This window comes from Lissotriton vulgaris, chromosome 4_1 (assembly GCF_964263255.1).
Source record: "Lissotriton vulgaris chromosome 4_1, aLisVul1.2, whole genome shotgun sequence".
NCBI lineage: Eukaryota > Metazoa > Chordata > Amphibia > Caudata > Salamandridae > Lissotriton > Lissotriton vulgaris.
In genome coordinates, this window is record NC_141691.1 from 1,994,129,788 (window position 1) to 1,994,144,125 (window position 14,338).

Here is a 14,338-nt window from a genome sequence, read left to right on the forward strand (position 1 = left end):
GAACATTTTACAGTGTGTCTATGCATAGTATTTTGTACTGGAAAAGAAAATTTGCAGTCTTTTTCTAATTAAGATACTACGATAATTTTTTGTTCAATACACACACAACCTCAGCCGAGGCCTGCGCAGGTAAGAGCGGTGGGGCGGGGGTGAGGCCGGGTGAGGGTGGATTTTGACAGCCGAGGAGGATGGAAAATGTATTATTTATTTAATTCTCCATCATAGTCGTCTGTCGAACCCGCTCCCACCCCAACCCGACCCCACCGCCCTTACCTGCACAGGCCACAGCCGCACAAACTTCAAAGTTTGTGAATATTCATGTGCATATTTCACAAGTAGACCAACCCAGGGTAACCCAAAAATCCACCCAAAATAATACACTTGTGAACACAGGAATTTTATAATGCTGGTGGCATAGGTTAAATGGCCCTCCATCTTCGTGTTTTGTGATAAAAATGCATCAATAAAAGGGCTGCAGGGGCCCTCTAATACCTCTGGACTCCGGTGCCACTACACCTTCTGCACCATTGATGGCTACAGCCCTGAGACGTGTGTTGCAACACCAGCAGTCACTTTGGTTGCTGCATAACTATGTAACCTGCATGACCTGCACTGAATCTGAAAAAGGTCTGTTTGGCCCCAAAGTGTTTTTATTTACATCAGTGGCAGCGACCACTGAACCCATGTCTGGGCATGCCCGTAGCCTGTTAGGTGTTACATCAAGCACACAAGTTAGGGCAGGAATGCTTGCAAATAGTCTAACCACAGGCAGTTGTTCAGAATAGCATTCCAACCCACAGTTTTTTTTACCCACTATACCATTTCAAATTAGTTTGAGTCATATGGAAGTTAGTCTTGCTCCTGCTGCAATAGGAACAGTCCAGCCTGAACTTCCACGCCAAGTCCTCCCTGAACCAAACATAAGCAACACAAGACCAGTTTCATCCTAGTCGGGCTCTTCGGTCAGGTGCAGCTTGGATTCAGTGGCACAGCGAGCACGGGACCCACGTCTGGACATACCCTTAACCCACTTCGGCAATACATCAAACACAAAAAGTGATAGGGAGGAATGTTTGCGAATAGTTTAACCACGTGCATTTGCTCAGGGTTGCATACCAACCCAGTGTTTCTTTGCCCACTATGCCACCTCAGGTTAGACATAGCAGTAATCAAATCAACTTTGGTCCTATTCCAATAGGAACAGTCCAGCCTGAACTGCCAAGCCAGAACCTCTCTGAACCAGAAAAACACGCAACCTAAGGCCAGTTTTTGTCATGTTGGGCCTCTTCAATTGGCTACAGTTTAGTTCCAGGGGCACACTGAACACATGACCTACGTATAGGCATACCTTAGATCAAAGCTGGCTCTAAGGTTGCTTTTGAAACCTTTTGGAGGGGACCTTCCCTGGCAGTTTGGGCCGGACTGTTACTATTAGAGAACAGTCAAGACTGATTTGCATAAGGCATGTCTCTGTCTACAGTGGCACAGTGGGTGTAAATCGATAGTCTGGAATGCGGCTCAGAGCAATCACCGATTGCTAATATTAGTTCAAGCATTTCTTCCATCACATGTTGTTTTTGCAAAAAACATATTCAGCACAAAAACACTTCAGCTGGAGAGAACCCATGGCAAACACATTTATCTCGGGATCTGGGTACTTGACCTTTCTGCATAATCCTGCAGGTTAAAACAGAGGTTGATCTGTGTTAGCAGTCCCTCTGAAGTTCCATTAGACTACCGCTGGTGGCGGCTGTGAGAAGATAGGCACTGAAAGCAGGAGAGGCTCCAGTATCTTGGCACCCATAGTCACCAGGCTAGGCTATCCCTTCATGTTGAGGTTCTTATTACCATCTGATATTGTTTTATAAGCGATTTGCCATTACAGTGCTATGGACGTCTCTTACATAAGTACATAACTAACCCCCCCTCACTTCCCCTATAGGATGCCCTCCTTACACATCTCAAGTTCGAAGGCTCTGGGGTGGATTGGCAGCACCGCTGTGCCCTCTTCTAGCCCCCTCACACAAACTAACATCCATTGCTTGCCACCAATTCTGCGTGGGGGCTGACATTTTTGGTGTCTCATGCCAGAGGACTAAATAGGAAGGCAAATTCAAATTACTCGTGCATGGTGGATCGTGCGACCATCAAACGTGCACAGTTTTGATGTTTTTGAGCGGGGATGGACCACGGCTCCATCTCTTAGCAGAGGATTGTACACTCAAACGACAAAGACCAGCCAGCCAATGAAAAGCCCATTGCTCACAATCGCAGTGCAGCTGACAGTACAGTAAGCATGGGCGAATTTTGCGAATCTCGCGTTCGCGAATTTTGCGGATTTGCGAACTTGCAATTCGCAAAATCCGCGAATTCTCGCGAATTTGCGGATTTTTTTTTTGTGTGTTCGCGCGGGTTTCTGCCAGTTCGCGAGGGTTTTGTACAATTTCGCAAACGCGAACTTACCTGTCGGCTCGCAAGTTTTGCGAACTTGTTGTTTCTACGTGTCCAGCCTGTTTGGGACACTCTTCGTCATCACTGCCACTCTCTGTCACCACTGCCACTCTCTGACTACTCATGCCACCCTCTGGCCCACCCATACCACCCTCTGTTTCATCACAGCACCCTCTGGTTGTCCAGTCAGTGTACATTATTGTGGCAAAGCAAAGCACACCTTCCCTGCCTCAAGTGACCTGAATTAATTTGGGGCTGATTAATGTGTCACTGAATATTTTTTTAGCTGGCACCTGCTTCCTTAGTGCTTCCTGATTAGTGATCTTTTGCACTTGCTAAGTGCTTTCATTGTTGCAAAATTAGTTACAACACCTGCCCTGCCACAACTGACAATAATGAATTAGGGGCTGATTAATGGATTTGAACTTCCAGCCTGGCTCCTGCTTGTCTCCCTTAGCTGTAATTCAGGACCTTTGTGGCATATGTGTAACTATTCTGAGGTTCAGAGCAGGGTCACATAATAGTTGCAAGTAGGCAACTGAACTCTGGAGGGGCCCCTCAGGAAGCACTACAGGAAATGGCTACTAATGATGAGCCTGAACTTTTGAACCTGGTAAGTAGTTTCAGTTTTGCTAAGATCGTATTTCTGCAATTTAGCGCTTATTCGCGGGGCGCGAAGTTGTACAGGGAAGCCGCGAACTCACGCGAACAGTGCGAGCAAAATCCGCTGCTCGGGGATTTGCGGATTTTGCGGGAGATTCGCGAATCTCGGGGATTGCGAATTTACCGAAAATCCGCAAAATCCGCGAGCGAAACGGATTTTCCGCCCATGCTTACAGTACAGGGCCTGCTACCCGATTGATAGCCATGCAGCTCCTGCTGTGCGGTGACAGACCGCACTGTAGGCGCTGCACATTCACTGCCATGTATGTGTGACCGCAGGACATGCCCCGAGGGAGCTGCAACGAGCCTGTGCAGGCCAGGTGTGCCAGAACATTTCAACTGCTGTACTTTGATCGTTTACACTTATAATTGGGTCGTCTCTTTCCAACTGAATGTTAAACTTGAAACCTTATGTTGTCTATACATTATTATGTTTCACCTTAGCAGTTTAGGTTCTTTTTTTTGTAAAATTCACTTGGGACTCGCCATCACTTTTTTGATTATACGTGTGTATATAATGTTACGGATATTCAGTATAAACTGTTGATATATATTTACATAAATCTTTTTGAATCGACTAAAACATTCTCATTGTGTATATACAGCTTTTCTTTTTTGACATCTAAATTAATCACCCTCATTGCCATTGTGCGTTATATTTATCAGAATGAGTTCTTAGCTATCCACAGGAGCCAATGTTTCTTGTAAAAAAACTTTCACCCAGGCACCAAGTGAGTTAGGGTTCGCTTGTTTCCTTTCCCAGAACAGAAGCAGCACAGGACTGGATAAAAGAGGTAAGTAAAAAAAAAATTCCAATTTCTGCGGATGGGGCTCTGCTGTGGGGTGCACACGCATGTTTTTGTGGGCACAAGTGTGTGTTTACATGTGCATGTTTCTGCTTCCGTACATGATTCCAAGCATATATGTGAGACAGTGCAAGTGTATTCGGTACCACGCTGCTCCCCGACCTGCCTCACCTCACAGCCTGGTATCGTTGCACCCCTCCGCTGCTTGAATACATCGCTTTTATTTATTTATTTAACTCGCATTGCAGGATCGTTTTTAATTGAATACATCGCTTTTATTTATTTATTTCACTCACATTGCAGGATCGTTTTAATTTCTGTGCCACATAGCGCTGAACCACCTCCCCTGCTAATTAGCTGCTTGTATCATTGTGCCGTCGCTGTGTTGCCTTGACTGCCATTTCATTTACGTGTTTGGAACATTTTGCATTACATTGGCTGCTTGCTCCGTTTCGCGCTGCCGGCCATTTTGTTGTTGATATTGTTGTTATGTCGCCCTGCCTGAGTATCCATGCCGCTCCCGCCTTCCCAGCTGACGCTCCCTCGCCCCTCCCCTTCCACTATCCACATATGACAGATGCAAAAGCGCGCAGCGTTCACGCGCAGCGGTCGTGCCCCATGCGCGCCAAAGGTGCGCCAAAGGTAAGCCCGTCTACGCCCGTCCGCACCTGGACCGCGCCCAGCGCCTGTCCCCCTGGTCCCCGCCGCTCCCAACCCTCCAGAATCACATATGATGCCGCTACTCTCCTCGCCCTCAACCTCGGACGTACACCATTATGCTGCGAAGCTACTCCAGGACGTACTCACGGCCCATTCGCCTGCCTCTTCTGCAAGTACAACTGCTCCAGGACCCTCACCAAATCCTCTTCCTCCACACACAGCTCCGACTCTAACTGCCTAAAGTGCATCCTGCTCAACACCCGCTCTTTCCACAGACACGCAACCGAACTCTGGGACCTACTCGATACTGCGTCACCTGACATCGCCTTCCTTACTGAAACATGGATGAACACATCATCAGCACCCGACATCGCCATAGCCATACCGGACGCCTACAAGGTTATCCGAAAAGACCGCACCAATCAAACAGGAGGAGGCAGCCCCATCATCCACAGGAACGCCATCAAAATCACGACCAGCTCCGACTACAATCTTGCAACCGCCGAACATCTCCACTTTCAGATCCACACCGACCCCAGGACCACACTTAGAGGCACCCTCATCTACAGGCCTCCTGGTACCCGCACTCAATTCAGCGATGACATCACGGACTTCGTCAGCCCACACGCCCTCGCCTCCGAGAACTACATTCTTTTAGGTGACCTCAACTACCACCTTGAAAACAAACACGACAGCAACACCACCACCCTTCTGGACAACATGGCTAATCTCGGACTCAAACAACTTGTTGACACCCCCACCCACACAGCCGGACACACACTCAACCCTATCTTCACCTCAAGCAAGCACATCTCCTTCGAACGCACCACAGCTCTCCACTGGACGGATCACAGCTGTGTTCACTTCAGCTACAAAACCACCCTGACCCACAACCGTCCTCAACCTATTCCTCGGAGAAACTGGAACAAAATCACCTCCGACCAACTCCTCTCATCACTCAACCAAAACCCTCCCACCCTCTCAATGGACCCAAACCAAGCGGCCACCAATCTCAGGCAATGGATTACCCACAGTGCTGACGAATTAGCACCCCTGAAAAAGCACCAGATGAAATCAGCTAGCAAAAAGGCTCCCTGGTTCAATGATGAACTTAAAAAATCCAAGAAGCTATGCCGCACCCTGGAGAAGATATGGAGAAAAAACCCAACCTCCTGATAAGCGTGGCTCAAATCCACCCGAGTGGCTTACCGCACTCACCTATAGTAACTCTGTAGAAAGTCAGCCGGACAGTGGAGAAGAATAAACAAAAGTCTTTATTAGGCCAAACAACACTCATATGAGAGGGCCCTGTCCGACCTCACTCCTAGGAGTGCGAACGAGAGGTGACTCTCTGCATCACAGCAATACATTATAATGCAACACAGTTCATTAGGGTACGCCCCTTCTGGAAAATTACTGAAACCCAGACCAGTGAACAATGCCATCATGCAGCAGGCATCTGCACCTGCAAAGGATACATCGCTATCTTTACTCAAGGCCATGGAGCTAGGCTTCAGCGTCTCTGGGGCATGAGAACATTACTGATAAAGAGACTTGTTAGTTTCGGCCACAGTAAGCTGAGAAACGAAAACTGCTGTCTTAGTGAAATTCTCTATTCCTGCGGGAGGGGCAGATGAGCGAGTGAGGCTCGCGGACACAGAGGGATACACAAAATGGCGGCACATAAGCTAAGCTAAGGAACTAATATCATCACACATACATTTGAATAATAAGGTAACGAACGGGAATAATTCAACACAAGTATATATACTTATTCCATCAGTTAGCCATATGATGCTAACTCACATATGAGAACGGGGATGATTGGGGCATCGAAAAGTGAATTCTATCAGACCCTACTTTTAGCATCATTGGCTAACTGCAGCCATGTTTATTTGCCAAAAGGTAGCGCCGACACATCCATTCTAAGGGCAGAGCATCATTTTTATTCAAAAACATCATCTGAAATGAACATTAACCAATTTGCGTCAGGAATATCAGTAATTATCGAAGCAGTATATTGACCTGACACCTTCTTTTGTGGTCGCATGTTCGTAGCACACATTGAGCAACATGGAGGGAGGCAATATACACAAAGGCAACATGTCAGTATTACGCTCACCACGCCAACCAAACCCATTAATATTTTCCAACCCCAAGAGGAGAAAGCACCCCAGAGCCACCCCTGTAAGGACCATGTCCCATTATCCTGATGGAGTTCAGTCGCTAATCTATGCAATTTCTGTACTGCCAAGTTAACAGTCGGAGCTGAGTCTGGAATATACACGCAACAAGACGTCCCGATGACGCGACAGGCTCCACCCCTATCTGCTAGGATGACGTCAAGCACCATCCTATTTTGAATCGTAAATAATCTCATAGCCTGAATCTCAACAGACATGTTAGTCGCAATGTCAGCTTCAGTAAGGACAACCTTTTCCATTACCCTGGACAGCCGTCGAATGGCCCTACTATTAAATATCGGACCCCAGAAAGGCAGCAAGCCCTTAGAAAAGTCAGTCCATTGCTGCGAGGAGGTGTCTGTCTGGTCAACGTCATCTACCTGAAGTTCCCTCCTTTTGCGCTGCTCTTGTGGACTAGGAAACCTACGATGAGTCTTATGGTAGTCGGAGGGTGCCACATATACAGGAGGAATAATATAGGCTAAGTAGCATACCCCACCCCAACCTTCGGGCAACCATAAATATCCATTATCTCCACACACAAAATAGATGCTAGGAGGAGTAACCAAAGAGGGACTGAAAGGCAAACGTATTAATGCCGTCACATTACAAGAACTATTACCAACCTTGATAGGGCCCCTGCCCTCAATACAGAAAAATGGTGGGGGACCCACCACAGCCAGGGGTATCAGAGACTTAACACTGTCGTTTCCCTTCGGGGGGTGCCTGTAAGACAAGGAGGAATTCAATTGCAAAAAACTTTCCCTAACTTTGTCAGTGTCATTTGGAATCAAAAACCGGCCCACCTTTTTCTCACACGTCTCTATAAATGTCTGATCAAAACGTCCGTCAGTATATATCCGTCCAAGGGAAGAGGGAGGTAGAGGACGTACTCGCATTGTCATTGTCGATCCCCTATTCTGCAATCGAGGAGTCAGAAAATCTGGCTGCTGAAAATATTTGACAAGACCTATGAGAGTATACCACCCCACACAACTATTCACAGGTGTCAAAGGAAGTGCTAGAAATCTATCTTTCTTGTAGGCAGCAGAAGGTAGGAGCCCACAGACCCAACAGTCAGTGAGGTTGGTAGTGACATGAGCATGGTGCAAAGTCTTTATAAAAACATTTTCTTTGTAACCTCTCCTAATCATTCGCTCACCATAATCCACAGTAACCATGTTATGTTCAGGAACAGCAGTAGGTGTGGGTGCAAACACATGAACGGGGTAGGCTTTATTCAAAAAGAACAATATACCAAGAGTCACTATAAAGGCAATTAGTACTATAATAAGGAGCACTATTTTTCCTTTTCGGGAAAGGGCCAACCAGGGGGAATCAGGCACGGGTCTCGGAGGAGCCGCAAAGGGCTGCTCCTCATCAGGGATGGGGCGACCAAAAGGGTACTTTTTCAAAATTGTTCAAAAATATATCAAAAAATGAAAAAAAACACTTCTAATAAAAAAAATAGTCCCAGACAGTCCACGAAACCGGCCAGAGGGGTTCTTCAACCCTAGAAGAAGGGATCTTCTCCCTGTGTCCTTCAAAGCCTCACAGGCAGGCTTTTACCGTCCATACCTTATTCCCACGTCGTTCAATACACAGCAATTGAAACAGAGGAGCACTTAATCTGGGCCCCACACCACTCTATAGTCTCATAGAACACAATCTTCGGCTAAACACCAGGGCTCTTACAAGTCCATCCCTACCACTAAATCTTCGTTACTAGAATGTTCACTAAGCCCTTCTTCCAGTGTTTAGTCCATCACACTTGTCACCTTTTTTTTTTATTTTCTTCGGGGCCGCAGATTATAGCGAGTGCTCCCTCGCACTTCGGGATCAGTGAACAAAACAGGTGTATCTATGGCAGGTGCTGGACTCTCTGATGTCTCTTCACTAGTAGCAACGGGAGCAGCAGAGCTCACTGAAACACTTTTTTCTGCACGTGACTTTGAATTCTCTTTGCCACTTTGCTCCTCTCCCATCAGTGAAGCATCCGAGAAGGGAACATATCTGGGTATGTGCTCATGTTCCTCATCAGCAATGCCTTCTCTTACCCATTGGGCGTAGGGTAACGGCAGCGGGACTCTCTTCACGTGCGAGGCGTGCGTCCACGCCTTCCTGCCTTCCACACGAAGCGCTGTACGCGTGGTGAGGAGCACCTGTCGCGGCTCCGACCACCTAGGCTCCAGACAGGACTTCCGTTGATATCTTCTTACGACAACCCAGTCCCCTGGGTTGATGGAATGTCCAGGCCCCTCCGGCAACGGCTTCAGGGTGTCTGCTACCTGCTGATGAATAGAACGAAGATCTTTAGTCAAAGCATACAAGTAGTCTGTCAACAAAGGATACTGAATTTCAGAGAAACACTTAGGCCTGGGCACTCCCCAGATATTGGCCGGGCGGCCGAATATCACCTCATGGGGGGAGATGCCCGTTTTTGAATTGACTGTTACTCTCGTGGAAAGCAAGGCTAAAGGAAGGGCATCTGGTCATCGGAGTCCTGTGGTCTCCTGTATTTTGGCCATCTTTAGTTTGAGCGTTCCGTTAAACCGCTCTACAAGTCCTGCGGCCTGAGGGTGTTGAGCCGCGTGGAACTTTTGGGAAATCTGTAAGCCTTTACATATCTGCTTCATTAATTCCGCATTGAAGGATGTGCCATTATCACTCCTGATCACCCTAGGTAATCCGAAGCGAGAAAAGTACTCTTTTATTAACATCTTTGCAGTAGAAATGGCTGTACAGTCCTTCGTTGGAAAGGCCTCCACCCATCTGCTAAAAGCACATACAACCACCAGGACGTATTCAAGATTGTTGACCCTTTCCATCTCAATATAGTCCATCTGAATCACCTCAAAAGGGAAAGAGGGAGGTGCAAAATTTCCCACGGGGCAGGGGTACCCTTTCCAGGATTGTGCCTCAAACACACCATGCACTGTCGGACCAAGTGAGTCGCCACTTTGGAGATATTTTTATTGCTCCACACTGGGTCCAACAGTTTGCATATGCCTTTTGCGCTAATATGTGCAGGCCCATGAGCCATCGTCACCACTGGAAGAACATATGCATTCGGGAGTAACCATCGTCTCTTATCGGTCACATCTGTCCAACATTCATCCGCATCCAATCGCCCCTCCCCATCCTTCCATGCCCTCAATTCGTCTTCAGTCGCTTTCTCCTGTATATTTTTTACACTCTGCACAGTATCTGTAAACATGTTAACATCTGGGACCCATCTAGCTGGTCCTGCCACAAACATCCGTGGTAATTTTGTCCGAGCAGTCTCTTTTGCTGTTTCGTCTGCAAAGGCATTGCCTCGCCCCACATCATCCACTATTGTCTTGTGTGCGCTACACTTTATCACAGCCAATCGCTTGGGTAACGTCAGTGCTGCTAACAGTCGTAATATCAGTGGACCATGCTGTATGCGTTGTCCATGAGAAGTCAGAAATCCCCGTTCTGCCCACAGTCGCCCATAATTATGAGCCACGCCGAAGGCGTATTGGCTGTCAGTATAAATGTTCACGTCCAGTCCTTCACTCAATTCACATGCTCTCAGTAAGGCTATGATTTCTGCAGCTTGGGCCGAATTGTAAGGTATCCTAGAGGTCTCCACTACCGTCTGTAATGTCGTTATTGCATACGCTGCTGTCGATGTACCATCTGCCAGTTTGAAACAAGACCCATCCACATACAACTCCCCGTCCGGTTCGTCTAAGGGCTTGTCCGTCAGATCCACCCTCCCCTTTGTCTCCTCTTCTGTCCTAAACAGACAGTCATGTATGTCATCGTCCTTGTATCTGTGGGGATAGGTAACAATGTGGCAGGATTCAATGTAGCACACCTTTTTATCGTCACATGAGGTGCAAAGAGGGTCATCTCATAACCAGTAAGACGAGCACTAGTTAAATGCTGCGTCTGTGTTCTGTTTAGTAAAATATCCACAGCATGCGGTACCATTACTGTGAGGTCTGAACCCAATACAAGCCCTGCGGATTGTCTTATAGAGACCGCAGCAGCCGCCGTGGCTCTCAGACAACTGGGCAGTGCTCTTGCCACATTGTCAAGCATTGCAGAGAAGTAAGCGCAGGGTCTCTGTTTCCCTCCAAAACATTGTGTTAAGACAGACAACGCGCAACCTTCCGCCTCATGTACGTAAAGAACAAAAGGCTTCTGGTAATCAGGTGTTCCCAGAACGGGCGCAGAACATAAAGCTGTTTTTAGTGACTCAAACGCTTCCTGACATGCAGGGGTCCAGGGTAGGGGTTCGCGCACTTCTTTGGTAGTCAGATACAATAGGGGTTTTGTTAGTAACGCATAGTTAGGTATCCACTGGCGACAATACGATGTTATGCCCAGAAATGCGCGCACCTCTCGCTGCGTGTTAGGTACCTTCATGTTAGTAATAGCTTTTATGCGCTTTGGCGTCAATCTCCTCCCCACTTTCGAAAGGAGGTGACCGAGGTAGGTAACCTCCGTTCGACAGTATTGAAACTTTGGAAGGGACACCTTATGCCCCCTTTTTGCCAAATGGTGCAGTAATTTAATCGTAGCATCCCGACAACCCTTCTCGTCGTCCGACGCTATCAGGATATCATCCACATACTGCAACATGACGTTGCCAGGTGGAAGTTCCAGTTCATCCAATTGCGCCTTCAGTGCCTGACTATAGATGCTCGGACTTTCAGTGTACCCTTGGGGAATTCTCTTAAACCTGAAGCTTCGGCCAGCCAATGAGAATCCGAATAGATAACGGCTGTCTTCATGTACTGGAATACTGAAGAAAGCATTCTTCAGATCCAGAACAGAGAAATATTTAGCAGAGGGGGGAATCATCGTCAATATCGTAGTGATGTCCGAGACCACCGGGTATTGTGGCTCCACTACTCTATTCACGTGGCGCAGATCAATCACAAACCTATATACATCAGGAGTATTATCTGTAGCTTCAGGCGACCGTCTTTTAAGGATCGGTAGTATAGGGCTGTTACATATGTTCGAATCCGTCTCTTCCACTACACCAGACCGAATCAAATCTTGTATTATTTGTAACAGGGCTTTTTCACCCTCCCTAGGAATCCTATACTGTGGAACCCTGGGTAGTTTCGCTCCCACCTTTACCCTTATTGTTACCGGGGCGATATCCATTTTACTTACATCTGTATCATTGACAGCCCACAAACTGTCGGGTATCCCTTCAAATTCAGGTGGTAATGGGTCATCTTTAGAAAAACATTGTAGTGGGCGAGCGACAGTCGGGCCTAACGTGAGGTACACGCCGTCCGGGGAACAATAGATGGTGGCGTGCAACCTCTTCAGTAAGTCTAAGCCCAGTAAATTTTCTCCACAATTCGATGTCAATAGGAACGGTGAATCAACAGTGAAAGGACCAATCGTTAACGTAAGGGGTTTAGAAATGGGGCTAATCACCGGGGTACCTGAAAAACCCACAGAGATATTGTTCTTGCCAGACAGAGCCGCCCCTGGGACCCGAGAATGAGCCACCGAACTTTTCGTTGCACCCGTATCCACTAGAAATTTTTGCTGAGACCCCAATAAGTCTGCCTCGACATAGGGTCCCCTTTGATCAACTTCCACAGGCACTGGTCCCTCGCTCTGTCCTACGCTGTCCTAGTTGAGGGAGAACCCTGTCAGATCGTCCACTGAGTAATCATCATTATAGTACTGACCACCGCCCCTTTGCAGTTGTTGTCTGTCTGCGCCATTGTCGAAATAATTACCTCCTGGCCTCCCTGCCCCATCTAACCGTGCATTCTGCCTCCCAGAGTCACCACTACCTCTTCCTCGTCCTCGCCCTGTACCGGCATTCGACTGAAACAGAGGGCAATCCCTCCACCAATGTCCTTCTTGCTTACACTTTGCGCACTGATTCGGTCCCAATCTTTCTCTACTTTCACCTCTCCCATAGCCGCCACCACCACGTCCTGGCGCCGCACCTCTTCCTCGGCCCCTCGACACTTGCTGCAACAAAACCCTAGTCTTCAAATCCTTAGCCTTCTTTTCCTTCTTTTCCTGCTTGTCCTTACTCTCATTTTCTCTGTGTTCATAATACTGTGCCATACTGAGGATACCAGAGGGAGAGGACGTTGTCCATGTGCTCTCCGACGCTTGCAATCTCGCTGAAATTTCGGGCAATAAGTTCATTACAAACCTATTAACAAAAAGTCGCAACCCTCCATCCTGTGACACATCCTGCCCACTGAAATCCATAAACGTCTCTTCGAACCTCGTGAAGAAGTCCGAGACCGCCTCATCCTTTTTCTGCTTACAAGCCGTCAACTTGTCCCAGTCTACCTTCTTCGGGGGAATGAGAGAGTACATGTATTTTATTATGCGCCCCGGTAAGGCCAAAATCTCAGCTTTCGGCTTTTCTCCTGGCTTACGTTCTTTATCCCAATCCTGCAACTCCTGCCACGTACCCCCCAACTCTTCCGAATGATCTGTTCCTTTCACCTGCCGTCATACATCGACTGGGACCAGAAGCCTAAAAAACAATTCAACATCGGCTAAAGTCATTACAGTGGAAGACGCAGCTTCCGTTAACTCCTTGTAGTATGCAGTAGGGTTCTTTCTAGAATCTGGCAACTGAGCCTTTAAGGCTAGTACCTCACTTCTCTTCCATGGAGTATACACCCACTGCTCCTGAAAATGTGCATCTACCCTGTTCCTGGTGACAGCCCTCGTGACTGGATCTACCATCTCGGGGATCTCGGGATGGAAGATAGGGTGCACCTCACGCATCGGATGTATACCTGGAAAATGGGGCGTACCTGCAGAGGGCAATTCATTTCTGTACTGTAATAAAGCGCGTAAGCTACGCATCACCTCCTTCACCCCAGTATTCGTTCTGAAGGCTCCGCTCTGTATATCTCGCAAAGTCGCCGGAGCCACACCTCCATACCCCTGTTCCCATAGCGGTATCAATACATTTGACATGTGCCACAAGGCGTGCTGTTGTATCAAGGGCTCAAAATCTTTCATCGTGGACCAAATATCTTCAAACGAATAAATATTATTCCTAGCCCACTGGCATGCCTGATTAGCCACTATACTCTTCTCATCTAAACCAACCGTAGAACGTGTAAGCAACTTCCGTACCTGTGAGAGCAGTCCGCTACCTGCGCCTCGACTCGGCGTTAACATCTCCTGACTGGGGGTGGTACTAGCTGAAACAGTAGGGAGTGCTAAAGAGAATTGGGAGGGTGTAGGTGAAGTGGTCTGGAGTAAAGAAACGAGGGGTGTCGAGGGCGGGGAAGCAGAAATCGCTGCGCCATGTTGGTGTGGGGCACTTGCCGATGGACCCGGAACCCCACTAGTGGAGGCCGGAGCTGGCAAGGAGGGGTACAATGACTGCGGGGCATAAGGAGGAGGGGGTCGAGTACTCAAAATGTCCTCCATCTCATCTTGGTCATCCTCTCGCACTACATAACTTTTATTTTCTTTCAACCTGCAAAGCCTATCTGCGCGCTCCAAACGCTGCTCATTCTCATTCTTAGTATGTTCTCTCGCTTTCTGTGCCATAGTCTGCGCGGACTTTTTAAAAGCCTCTTTCTC